General features: G+C 30.4%; 1 long non-coding RNA gene across 2 annotated transcripts; it reads right to left on the bottom strand.

Annotated features, from left to right (window-relative positions):
• Positions 1–579: 579 nt before the first annotated feature.
• Positions 580–4,282, bottom strand: LOC145629464 (uncharacterized). Of its 2 annotated transcripts, XR_014111681.1 has the most exons (4): positions 4,031–4,278; positions 3,144–3,189; positions 2,553–2,605; positions 580–733 (listed from the first exon to the last, which is right to left on the bottom strand). It is a non-coding gene; the product is annotated as an uncharacterized LOC145629464 (long non-coding RNA). The 2 variants fall into 2 exon arrangements; XR_014111680.1 differs by lacking the exon at positions 2,553–2,605 and having other exon boundaries at positions 4,031–4,282.
• Between the last annotated feature and the right edge of the window lie 8,511 nt (positions 4,283–12,793).

Raw genomic sequence — 12,793 nt, forward strand, 5'->3', positions numbered from 1 at the left:
AAACACAAAAACACCTAGTAAAGCTGAATTAAATTCAGAATCAATATTAAATAAATAAATAAAAACCCAGAAAATCCAACTGCATAAAAACCCAGAAATGAACAAAAATTTAATCAGTCTAACATTCAAATAAAAGGAAAAATCTAAACGAAGAGATGAGCATTGAACCAATTAGAACAAGAGAGAGAAAGCAAAAAGAACTATACTTGGACATCGGATCGGGAAATAACCAAATTACCTTTCAAGTTACTTCAATGGAGAGGAAAGTTATTTTGCTTTAGTGGGGGGTTAGAGAAAGCTCTGAAGTATATAAAAAAAAAACCAAATATAAACTTCCCTGGCCATTTTTACAAGTAGATTCAACATAAGAACACAACATTAAGAAAATTTGAAACCGAATATAACAACAACAGTGCAAAATAAACCCTAACTTAAGCATTACCAAAAATTATTGACTTCTCCATCCATATGTAAATAACCACTCAAAACTCTCACTAATTCACTTACCAATCCACTAAAAACACTTCAAACTTCACAAAAAAATTGCAGAGACACCATGAAAAATACGTCTTGATTTACCTCCGAATATTAGAACATCTCCAGATTCTAATTTAATCTTATCAGCCTTTTCAGCATCTGCCTGATCACCATATAAAAATTCTGCAGAGTCACCAATGGAGAAAGACACAATAGGTATTCCTTTCCCAAGACTCTCCCGACTCTAATCCTTGTCCTGAAACAAGCAGATGAATGTATCAATCAAGGCAATGAGGTCCTAGAGCTTCACTTTGCTTGACATTATAGACTATAGAATCGTATAATTGTAGAACAAAAAAGCCAAGTTAATTTCCAGATAGGCAACTTACTCTTAACCTATTAAGGTGTTAGTTCCTTAACTTATTAAGCTGACAAACACTTTGGCCCTGTAGTATAGAGGCTATAGAGCATAAAGCAAGTCAGCAAACACCAGTTTCCTAATTTTATTCTACCTTTTGGGAGATTAGGTGGTCATTACTTATTAGAGACTATGAGTAAAGAAGTTGGAGTTTTTTTTTACCAAACTTCAAAAGATGTTCTTTATTGTGTGATACAATGCCCATTAACTTCAATTTTGGAGATCATTTACTTGTTTCTAAGAATTAACAAGATCCCATTTGACAGCAAACGAACAAGCAAGCAAACAAAAAAGATCATAGCAACAGTAAGACAATTTCTAATAGGTATTATAGAAGAGTTGTCCAGATGTTTCTTCAACATGAAAGTGTTAGTTGTCACACTGAAAGCTAAGCCATGTAATTTCAATACAAGAAAAATCAGATAAAACTTTCGAATTACGAGCCTGATGTAAACCGAGCTGTCCAGTTTGTGTATAATAATTTACAACTGGGAGAAGAATGTCTTCTACATTATTTGCCTCAGACTGTTTATCTATAAGAGAGTGAGAGTCATTGATGGCTCTTTCAACTAACATTAGAAATTCATGTGGAAGTGACGGTGGTTTTGCTTTATCAATTGGCCGATTTTTTTACATATTTGCTGGCATCAGGATCCCAAAACTGACCAAAACACATCATGCTCAAATGCAACTTCCCTCCCTCACGAAAAACAAGGCTCATAGAAACCTACAGGGCCCATTCCATGGTCACGACATTTCTTTAAAATGTTTGCCTACACGATACAGGATTTACCCATGTTAATATATTTAATTCCTTGTATTAAGTTAAAGTTTAAAAATGATGCGGAGCAAATTCTGCATCAGAAGTTCCTCTCCTCCTCCATAAGAAAGGAATATTAAGAAGTGTGTTTGTAACACAACAAAAAGAAGTAAATTGACCTCATTTTAAATTAGAAGAGTAACAATTTATTATTTTTTGATGACAAGGAAGAGTAAAATTTTAACCTAAGGAATAGTGACGATTTTATTAAAGCCAATGGTACAATACTACTCTACTGATCATTTAAACGGTTCTGATCTTATTGGCCACCATTAGGCTTGTCACATAAACATGATTTTACATTCTTATAAATGATCAGGTTAGCAGCATTAGGTGGCATGATATATTTACCTTCCAATGAAAAACAGAATTTCCAAATTTCAAAATATGGAGTGTTTCATCTCATCTAATGTGACAACAAAAACAAAGGAAGCTAAAAAAATAGTGGCACCTATTCGGAGGTTGAAAAGTAGCCCTTTAGTAGAACCATTCCAGATCTCAATCAATCAAATTAAAATTCCATCAATTCCACAAAACAGAAACAAACATCAACAACAACACACAAATCACAACACAGATAAGAAAATCATTACAGATATCCTAACATAAGAAATAGCTTTAGAATGCTTAAACCACCCCAAATATTTGAACTAATTAAATTAATTCGGAAAAGCTCCAATTTTAAAATGACCATAATTGAATCGAGAAAACCCCTAAATTTATGAACGGAACTAAAATATGGAAAAGCCTAAAATTTCATCAGATTGAATTGAAAAGTTCCCAATGTACAGACGAACTAAATAGAGGAAACCATGAGAATGAACAATGAAGAGATACCTTTGTAGCAAGTTGCTATGTAAGAGCCATTTGATATCAAATTCAATCGAAAACTGCAGTAAAGCCCACAAATGAACCACCACATAAACTACATTAGTTTTGTCTTGCATTTTTATAAGGGTTATAGATTGAATCAAAACCACCCCATAATTCTGAAATAATTTTTCACCCTCCATTTCTGCATATATAGAAATTAAAGCACCGCTCATAATCAAGGTACAAGAAATACAACGAAAAAAAGAGAAATGAACACAACCTTAAAGGAAGAAACAATGAAGCCCACCCAATCTTCATCAAACAATTACTCATACATCACTCATACAAAAGAACACAAAATAAATAAATTTCAAACCGAATTTAACAATAATGGTACAATCGTTCAAATGTACCACTTCATATTTGACAAAAAAAAGTAGCCTAACATCAACTGAGCTTGTTTCTCAATCAATCAAATTAAAATTCCATCAATTCCACAAAACACAAACAAACATCAACAATAACACACAAATCACAGCACAGATCATAAATAAATCATTACATTCTAGAAATTAAAAACAAATCGACCATGCAATAATGTCTGAGTGTCTTCACCTCAAACTCGAATCCACCAAACCTTGCTCCGTCTTACTCCTTCCGCCTATTTTAGAAAGAAAAAAAAAACATAGAAACTGGAGGATGAGAAAAAAAAAAAAAAAGACATTCATATTAAAGGTTAGATGAAAATTGAACCAATTTGAACAAGAAAGAGAAAGGGGAGATAGAATTGTACCTGGAGATCAACAATTCTGTTACAAATCAGACAATAATGCTACTAACAATATAAAAAATCAACCCAAAAAACATAAATCAATCAAATTCAACCCAAAAAAAACCACCACACAATCGAAGAAGCACTAAAATTCAACCCAAAAAATGAAAATAAATAGAACAAATAAACCCTTAAAATATCGAAAAACAATAGAATAAATAAACCCAAAAACTTGAAAACAAATCGATCAAATAAACTCCTATTAAAAAAGAAACGATTTCGCACAAATACACCCACAAAGATTCAACCAAAAACATTCGAAAACAACAGGAACATATTAATCTGCAGTTTGGTAATAAGAGTTTTGGAATGAGGGTCCCAAACCTGAATTAAAGTTTTTCATACCAAAACAATTAAAATAAAAAGGTTGTTTAATTTTATACACACAATACTTGGGATTGTATGTTAAATTATTTGTTACTGGTATTATCGGCAGTTCTAGCTATATATTGATATATGGTTCATCACAAATGCTTCATAATTTTAAACATTTAATTTAACATTAATATGATAATCTATTAATTGTTATAATTATATACTTTGAATTCTAACATAATTATCGGCAATGACGAAATACCCATGTAATTGATTTCCATTGTTTGTATTGATTCTGAACAAAGTTTGGGTCTTAAAATTTGATTGTGGAGGAGGAAGGGGAGAGAGAAAGTACCTGCTCGGAGGAGGTCTATGTTGTATGGAAAGGAGCCGCAAATGGCAGCGACATTGATTATTGGTTTCGCTGCTGCTGTTCCCGCCTCCATTCTTATAAGAGGAAAAATCTAATCGAATAGATGAACAAAAGAAATAAACAAAAAATAAATCATAAATTCTTTTGTTTTGTACCTCAGAAACTGCTCCAATGGAGGAGATAGAGAGTGGGAGCGCCGAGAGGAGAAGGAAGAAGCCTTAAGAGTTAAGAGAGAGAAGACAGCTGGCGACAGCCAGGCCACCAAAGAAACAAAACAATAAAGGGCAAAATCGGCAATTCAATGAATTCAAGGACATCTCTGTAATAGCACCAGCGGGTACTATTCATAAGCTACAGTTAAAACTTTTGCATTTTTATAAGGTTTAAGGATTTGACACTTAATAAGAGTAAATTAATATAATCATAAAAGAAGAGTAAATCTTCAATAATAAATAAATAAAAAGAAAATTTTATTAAGTGAAAAAAAAAATAAAGGTCTATAATTGTAGAAGGGCTAAAATTGTAATGAGTAGATCGTGAGCTAGCTACTCGACTTGACTCTAAATTTTAACGAGCACAGGTCGAGTAGGTTTTATTGGCTCGAAACTTTAGCAAGCACAAGTTGAGCACAAGTAAAAAGTTTTTTAGTCAAGTCGAGCACCCCTCAAATCGTGATTTGACTCGCTCGATTAGCACCCCCAGTCTAAGGAATTGTGTAAACTAGAGCAGAATATATCATACGTGAAAGAAAACAACACAAACTGAAATATTGGTACGAGTAGTTATTGAAGTCCCTTGAAAATAATTTAAGAAAAATATTGATGAGATGGGTAGTCATCCTTTTTTTTTAATATATATAGAATTTAAGTATTGGAGATTTGGAGGATTGTGGTGAAGTGTTGCAAAATTGACTGTACAATAGATTACTTTGATTAGTTTATGTAACTTATATTAATAAAATATACATGTGAGATTTTTTTATAAAATTGTCTAAATGTATATTTTCATAATATTACAAAGTAATTTTTTATACACAAACTATTGCGTCAGTCCAGCACTCGAGCCTGACCAAATGTTTCGTCAGTCCAGCGGGTTTTTACTTTATACCAATGATCGCTCCCTTCCGCAGCGTTGTTATTGGCAGTGGTATCGTCGACGGCGAGAAGCTCGTTGATTGTTGATTATATTTGTTCATGATTATGCTAGAATTGGCTTGATGATTGCTTCATGAGATTCTCGAATATTTCGAAAAAGGCCCAAAAAATCGATTTTTGGCTTTCTTGGGTGATGTATAATTGTTGAAATTGATTGTCCTATATGGTTGTATGTTGAATTGTGAGCGTTTTGATAACAAATGCATGTATTTTGTTTGAAAAATGAGCATGTTATGTTATAATCACGAGCTTGGTACGAGATCTTCAATTATGGTTCCTCCATTATTGACCTTTTAATTATCTTTATTAAATAAAGGAGTTATATTGCCTAGATTATATCATCTACAATAAGTTGGATGATATCCTCTATAACATGATGTGATATGATGTATATCAGCCAACAAAAGCAACATATCAGCAAACAAATGAAGCATATCAGCCAACAAAAGATAAATATCAGCCAACAAAAGGAACATATCAGCCAACAAAAGATAAATATCAGCAAACAGATTGAACATATTAGCTAACAAATGAAGCATATCGGCTAACAAAAGGATGCATGAAATCAGCCAACAAAAGCAACAAGTAAGACAACATATTGTACATATCCTTTATCAAATAAAATATATCCGCCAACAAACTTTACGTATCCTCTATTAAGTAATACATATCCTCCAACAAGTTGTACTAGGGATGGCAACGGGTCGGATTCGGAGCGGATTATGCTAAATCCGACTCCGATCCGACAGTGAGTCGGAGGCTAAATCCGACATCCGACTCCGACTCCGACATCCGACTCCGAGACTCCGAATCCGATCCGACTTAAAAATTCAACATCCGACTCCGACTCCGATCCGACCCGAATCCGAGTTTCTTTTATTTTTTGATTTTTTAGGTTTTTTTTTTAAAAAATACTAAATCAACAATTTCCAAATTCCACTAAAAAACAGTATTAATAAAAATTCAAAGTACAACAAAGAAAATATTACACAGTACTTGTGAAATTGTCTACATTAGAACAATAATATCATAAAAATTCATAATAAATTACAAGTGCAATACAATTATTCAAAACAACCAAGTTCATTCCTCCATGGCTCCATGCAACTCTTGAAGACTTCAATTCTTTAACATCAAGTTCACTGTGAAACTAACCAAGATAAAAAAAAATGAATTAGTAACATAATTACATAATATATTATTTTTAATTAATTAACCAATCAAAAACATATAAAATTCACCTTTGTTCATTATTCCTCATCAACTTCCACATCTTCATCTTCATAAATTAAAGCTAATTCTAGCTCAATCTTTGTAGTATCTAAAAATCATATAAAAAGATACATTAGTATTATAAATTGACCAAAATTAACACACAACCAAAAATTCGAGCAGAATACACAAGTAACACAACCAAAAATTCGAGCAGAATTTTCCAAAAAATTCAAGCAGAATAAACACAATCCAAAATTCGAAATTCGAGCAGAATACACAAGTAACACAACCAAAAATTCGAGCAGAGTAAAAAAAAAATTCAAGCAGAATAAACACAATTCGAAATTCGAGCAGAATACACAAGTAACACAACCAAAAATTCGAGCAGAGTAAAAAAAAATTCAAGCAGAATAAACACAATCCGAAATTCGAAATTCGAGCAGAATACACAAGTAACACAACCAAAAATTCAAGCAGAATAAAAAAAAATCAAAAAAATCGAGCACAATACACAACCAAAAATCGAGCAGAATAAAAAAAGAATTCAAAAAAATTCGAGCATAATACACAACCAAAAATCGAGCAAAATAAATTAAAAATAAAAAAAAATCAAGCAAACTATTCGGTTTCAAAATATTCAAGCAAACAATACACATAATCGATCAAATAATCAAGCAAACAACACATTTAATCGAGCAAATAATTCAATTTCAGAATATAAAAAAAATTAAAAAAAATGAAAATATACTTGACTTGTTGACGGTGCTGCGTTGCATCGGTCTGAGAGCGGTGACGAGTAGGTGGTTGACGTGGAGACGCGCCGCCGTGAAGAGCTATGTGGAGTACTGGAGTGGGCGAGTGGCTGGCTGCCTGGTTGGCCGCGTGAAAGGCTGAACTGCTGAAGTGAGAGACTGAGAGTGAGAAATTGAGAATGTGGGCTGGCTGCGTGAAACTGTGAAAGAAAGGGTGAGGAGTGATCTAGGGTTTTTAGACAAAAGACCACTTAGACTACAAAATTAGAATTAGATATTTTAATTTGAAAAAAATACATAATTTGTTCATTTAAATCTAACTTTTACATAAAAAAGAATGTCTTATATTTTACACATTACAAATATTAATTGTGTAACAAGAACATAATTTTAAAATTGTGCAACTAAATTATTATGTCATTATATATCAAATTGGTCTAATATTCAAGAAAAAAAAAATTGGTCTAATAAATTATGGAGTAATAGTCATTAGAGATTTAGAGGTAAGGTTTAAGAATAGATCTCGTGAATCAAGGTAGTCCACATTGTTGAAAACTATCCTAATCAACTATTGATCGATCAACATTATACTTCGTTGATTGAGTGATCGACTTTATAGATATAAAATAGAATTAGTAACCGTGAATTAGTAAAAAGTTTATAATTTTGACCGATTAACAATGTTTGTGTTATTGTAATTTACTGCGTAGTTAATTGTTTGGAATAAAGATCGATTAACATTATACTTCGCTGATTGAGTGATTGACTTTATAAATATAATAGTGAATTAATAGCTTTAACTATGTTTGTGTAACTGTGAATTAGTAAAAAGTTTAGAATTTAGACCGATTGAGTGTGCTATTGACTTACTATGAATTATTAAAAAAGTTTAAACATTTGATTAAGACTAAACTATGAATCGATTAACATTATATTCCATTGATGGAGTGATTGACTTTATAGATATAAAGTACAATTAATAATTATAAATAGTTTGTGTTACTATGAATTAGTAAATGTTTAAAACTTTTGATCAAGAATTAACTTGATTGGTCTCTGTTGATTGAGCACATGATTGACTTTATAGATATAAAGCTGAATTAATAACTTTAAAGATATATCACATATATGTTTATGTTTATGTTTTTGTGTAATTGTGTACTCTAACTTATATATATATATATATATATATATATATATATATATATATATATATATATATATATATATATATATATATATATATATATATATATATATATATATATATATATATATATATATATAAAAGTTAGAGTACACAATTACACAAATCCCAAAAAAAATTGTATATAAGTCGGAGTCGGAGTCGGATTACGGGTCGGATTATCTCGGAGTCGGAGTCGGAGTCGGACATCCGCCGGAGTCGGATTTTTTTCTCGGATTTTTTGTAGGATCCGACTCCGACCCTCCTCCGATTCGGATTCGGATTATTTTATCGGAGTCGAACTCGGATTAATTTTTTCTCGGACTCGGAGCGGATTTTTTGCCTCGGATCGGGGCGGAGTAGGGTCGGATCCGGATTGAATTGCCATCCTTAGTTGTACATATCCCTCATCAAATACTATATATCCTCCATCAAATACTATATATCTTTTAATAAAATGTACATATTCTCTATAAACTAAGACATATTCTCCACCAAATACTAGCTACACCATATCCTCTAACAAATTGTATGTATCTTCTATATATCAAAGATAAATTGTACATATTCTACATATAATAATATATAGGAAAATTTGTGAAAAATGTCCTTTTAAGTAGACCTTTTTGTGACAAAGGCCATTTTATAAAAAAAAGGTGGCACAAAAGGTCTTTATAACATGTTTGGGTTGTGAGGAGGGTCCTTTGACCATTTTCCGACGTTGACTTTTTTAATTTCCGGCCAAAAAAAATTGCATGTAAAGCACGTAACTTATTAAGTTCCCTTTTTTCCCTGTTTTCTCTCATTGTGGGGGAGGATTAGCCTTGAATTACTTTGAATAGCCTTCAATTTTAATTTATGGGATTAAAATTGAAGTTTTAGTGTTAATTATTTTCAGAAATTAGGGTTTAGTAGGGGAAAAAAAGGAAAAACGAGGGAAAAGAGGAGGGAGAAAAAAGGGAACTTAGATGTGACTTTTTTTTGCCGGAAAATAAAAAAGTCAACGCCAGAAAATGGTCAAAGGACCCTCCTCACAACCTAAACATGATATAAAGACCTTTTGTGCCATCTTTTTTTTTATAAAAGGGCCTTTATCACAAAAAGGTCTACTTAAAAGGACCTTCCTCACAAATTTTCCTAATATATATCCTACAACAAACTGTACGTATCCTCTATCAAATAATACATATCCACCAACAAGTTGCACATATCCTCTATCAAATAATACTTATCCTATATGAAATATTGCATTTCATATATACTTGACGCACGAATTATTGTTTGGTGCGACTTGCCACACTCAATACCTTCTCTTTTTTATAAGATTAGTTTTTTCTTTACTATTTTTTTATAAAGGTATCTTTATACTAATAGAATTGTCTAAATGTAAGTCCCTGTTCTTTTGAGCTTCTAAGTAGAGGAGGGCAGAGCAAAGCATATTTCAGTAGAGCAGAGCATGACTTCCACACACTGCAGTACCAGAGCAGATTTCAGCAGAACAGAGTAGGACATAGCAAAGCAGAGCAGTGCAAAGTAGAACAGGTAGCTCAAAAGAATAGGGTCTAACTCCTCCTAAAACTCTCTCAAAGAAGGGTTTAATTTATTTCCTTTCGGCAAATGGCCGACGATATAGTCTCACAGTGCTCGTCACTTCGACTGGAAGACAACGAGGGCAGTCTAGTAGACCTGGCAGCATGGAGGAATTAGGAATTTGTATCATAGAACAAGATTGAACTACTCTAACTTCCCATTGACTGTCACACATTAGCTTATGACAATGGTTAATGTCATGGACACATTCACCACTTCATTACTGTCAATCAAAATAATGGTTTATTATAGTTGTAATAAAAGTATAAAAGTAATAATTTGCAAATCAATCAAAATTGGAAAGTTAAAATTTGGAATTGATTGTTCAAATATTTTTTATTTACAAATCATATATACATGGAATTATAACAATAATGATAATATACTTAGGGAAATGGAATCTATCATTGATAAATCAATAAAATTTAATTGGTTAATTACAATAACAAGTATAATGGAATCTATCATTGATAAATCAATCACAATTGGAAATACACAATTTGGCATTAATTATTCAAATAATTGGCATCAATAATTAAGAATTTATTGATTAAGGAATATGACAATTGAAATAGAAAATAATCATAGGCAAATCTATCACAGTTGGAAAGATAAAATTTGATGTAAAATTTTCAAATTAGGAATTATAAATCATGAAATTATGACAGTAATGAAAATGCATAGGGAATTACAATAAATATTAAATGAATGATTATAATAACAAGTGAATTGGAAACTTACTTGATAAATCAATCACAATTGGAAATATACAATTTGGCATTAATTATTCAAATAATTGACATCAATTAAGAATTTATGAATTAAGGAATATGACAATAGTATGATGAGAATACAATTAGGTACCTACATTCAAAGAACTATATAATTACAATTGAAAAAGAAAATAATTATAGGCAAATATATCATAGTTGGAAAGATAAAATTTGGCATTAAATTTTCAAATAATTGTCATCAAAAAGGAATTATAATTTATGTAATATGAAATAATGAAAATGCAATCAGGATTTAGAATAATATGACAATAGTATAATGAGAATGCAATTAGGGACCTACATTCAAAGAACTATGTAATTACAATTGAAAAAGAAAATAATTATTGGCAAAGCTATCATAGTTGGAAAGATAAAATTTGGCATTAAATTTTTAAATAATTGTCATCAAATAAGGAATTATAATTTATGGAATATGAAATAATGAAAATGCAATCAGGATTTAGAATTTATGAATTAAGGAATATGACAATAGTATAATGAGAATGCAATTAGGTACCTACATTCAAAGAACTATATAATTACAATTGAAAGAGAATATAATTATAGGCAAATCTATCATAGTTGGAAAGATAAAATTTGGCATTAAAGTTTCAAATAATTGTCTTCAAAAAAGGAATTGTAATTTATGTAATATGAAATAATGAAAATGCAGTCAGGATTTAGAGTAATATGACAATAATATAATGAGAATGCAATTAGGGACCTACATTCAAAGAACTATATAATTACAATTGAAAAAGAAAATAATTATAGGCAAATCTATCATAGTTGGAAAGATAAAATTTGGCATTAAATTTTTAAATAATTGTCATCAAATAAGGAATTGTAATTTATGTAATATGAAATAATGAAAATGCAATCAGGATTTAGAGTAATATGACAATAGTATAATGAGAATGCAATTAGGGACCTACATTCAAAGAACTATATAATTACAATTGAAAAAGAAAGTAATTATTGGCGAATCTATCATAGTTGGAAAGATAAAATTTGGCATTAAATTTTCAAATATTTGTCATCAAATAAGGAATGATAATTTATGGAATATGAAATAATGAAAATGCATCAGGATTTAGAATTTATGAATTAAGGAATATGACAATAGTATAATGAGAATGCAATTAGGGACCTACATTCAAAGAACTATATAATTACAATTGAAAGAGAAAATAATTATAGACAAATATATCATAGTTGGAAAGATGAAATTTGGCATTAAATTTTCAAATAATTGTCCTCAAATAAGGAATTATAATTTATGGAATATGAAATAATGAAAATGATATCAGGATTTACAATTAAAGCATTAAATGATTGATTCATTACAATTAAAATAGAAAAAATCATTAGCAAATCAATCATAAATGGAAAGATAAAATTTGACACTAACTCTTCAAAATTATTGTCATCAATTAAGGAATTCTTAATCATGGATAAGGGCAATAAGGAAAATGCAACAAGGGAATTACAGTTAAGGAATTAACTCAACTGTGTATGTTAAATAAAATTATACTGTCTCAATTTTACCCTTATTTATCCTTGCAAGTCGCAAGTGCACAAGTATCAATCAAGACATATATCTGTGTATGTTGATGTTAGAATTAGGAGCTCATATGTTATTGAATTGAAAAAGTATATTCCAATTTGGCCCTATTCACTTCACATTAAGGGGGAAAAAAAAATTCAGCAAAAGTAATTTTAGTTCAGTAAAAACAAGTTGTGTTCAATAAAAATAAATTCATTTTAATAAAGGCAATTTCAGTTGGTAAAAATAATTTCAGTACAGTAAAAATCAGTAACTATAAAGAAGAAATATAATCGAGAATTAGTAAAAAATAATTTCAGTTCAGCAAAAATAATTTCAGTTCAGTAAAAGTAATTTAAATTTAGCAAAAATAATTTTAGTTCAGTAAAAATAATTTCATTTCAGCAAAAAAATAAGGTGAAGTGAATAGGGCCTTAATGAAATAATTTATTTTACTTGCCTATTGATATTATTGTAAAAGATTATATGCTGGTAATCTTCGAAAAATTGAATTGACTGCTACGAAATA

The sequence above is a fragment of the Chenopodium album genome, chromosome 4, assembly GCF_948465745.1.
Source record: "Chenopodium album chromosome 4, dcCheAlbu1.1, whole genome shotgun sequence".
Taxonomy (NCBI): domain Eukaryota; kingdom Viridiplantae; phylum Streptophyta; class Magnoliopsida; order Caryophyllales; family Amaranthaceae; genus Chenopodium; species Chenopodium album.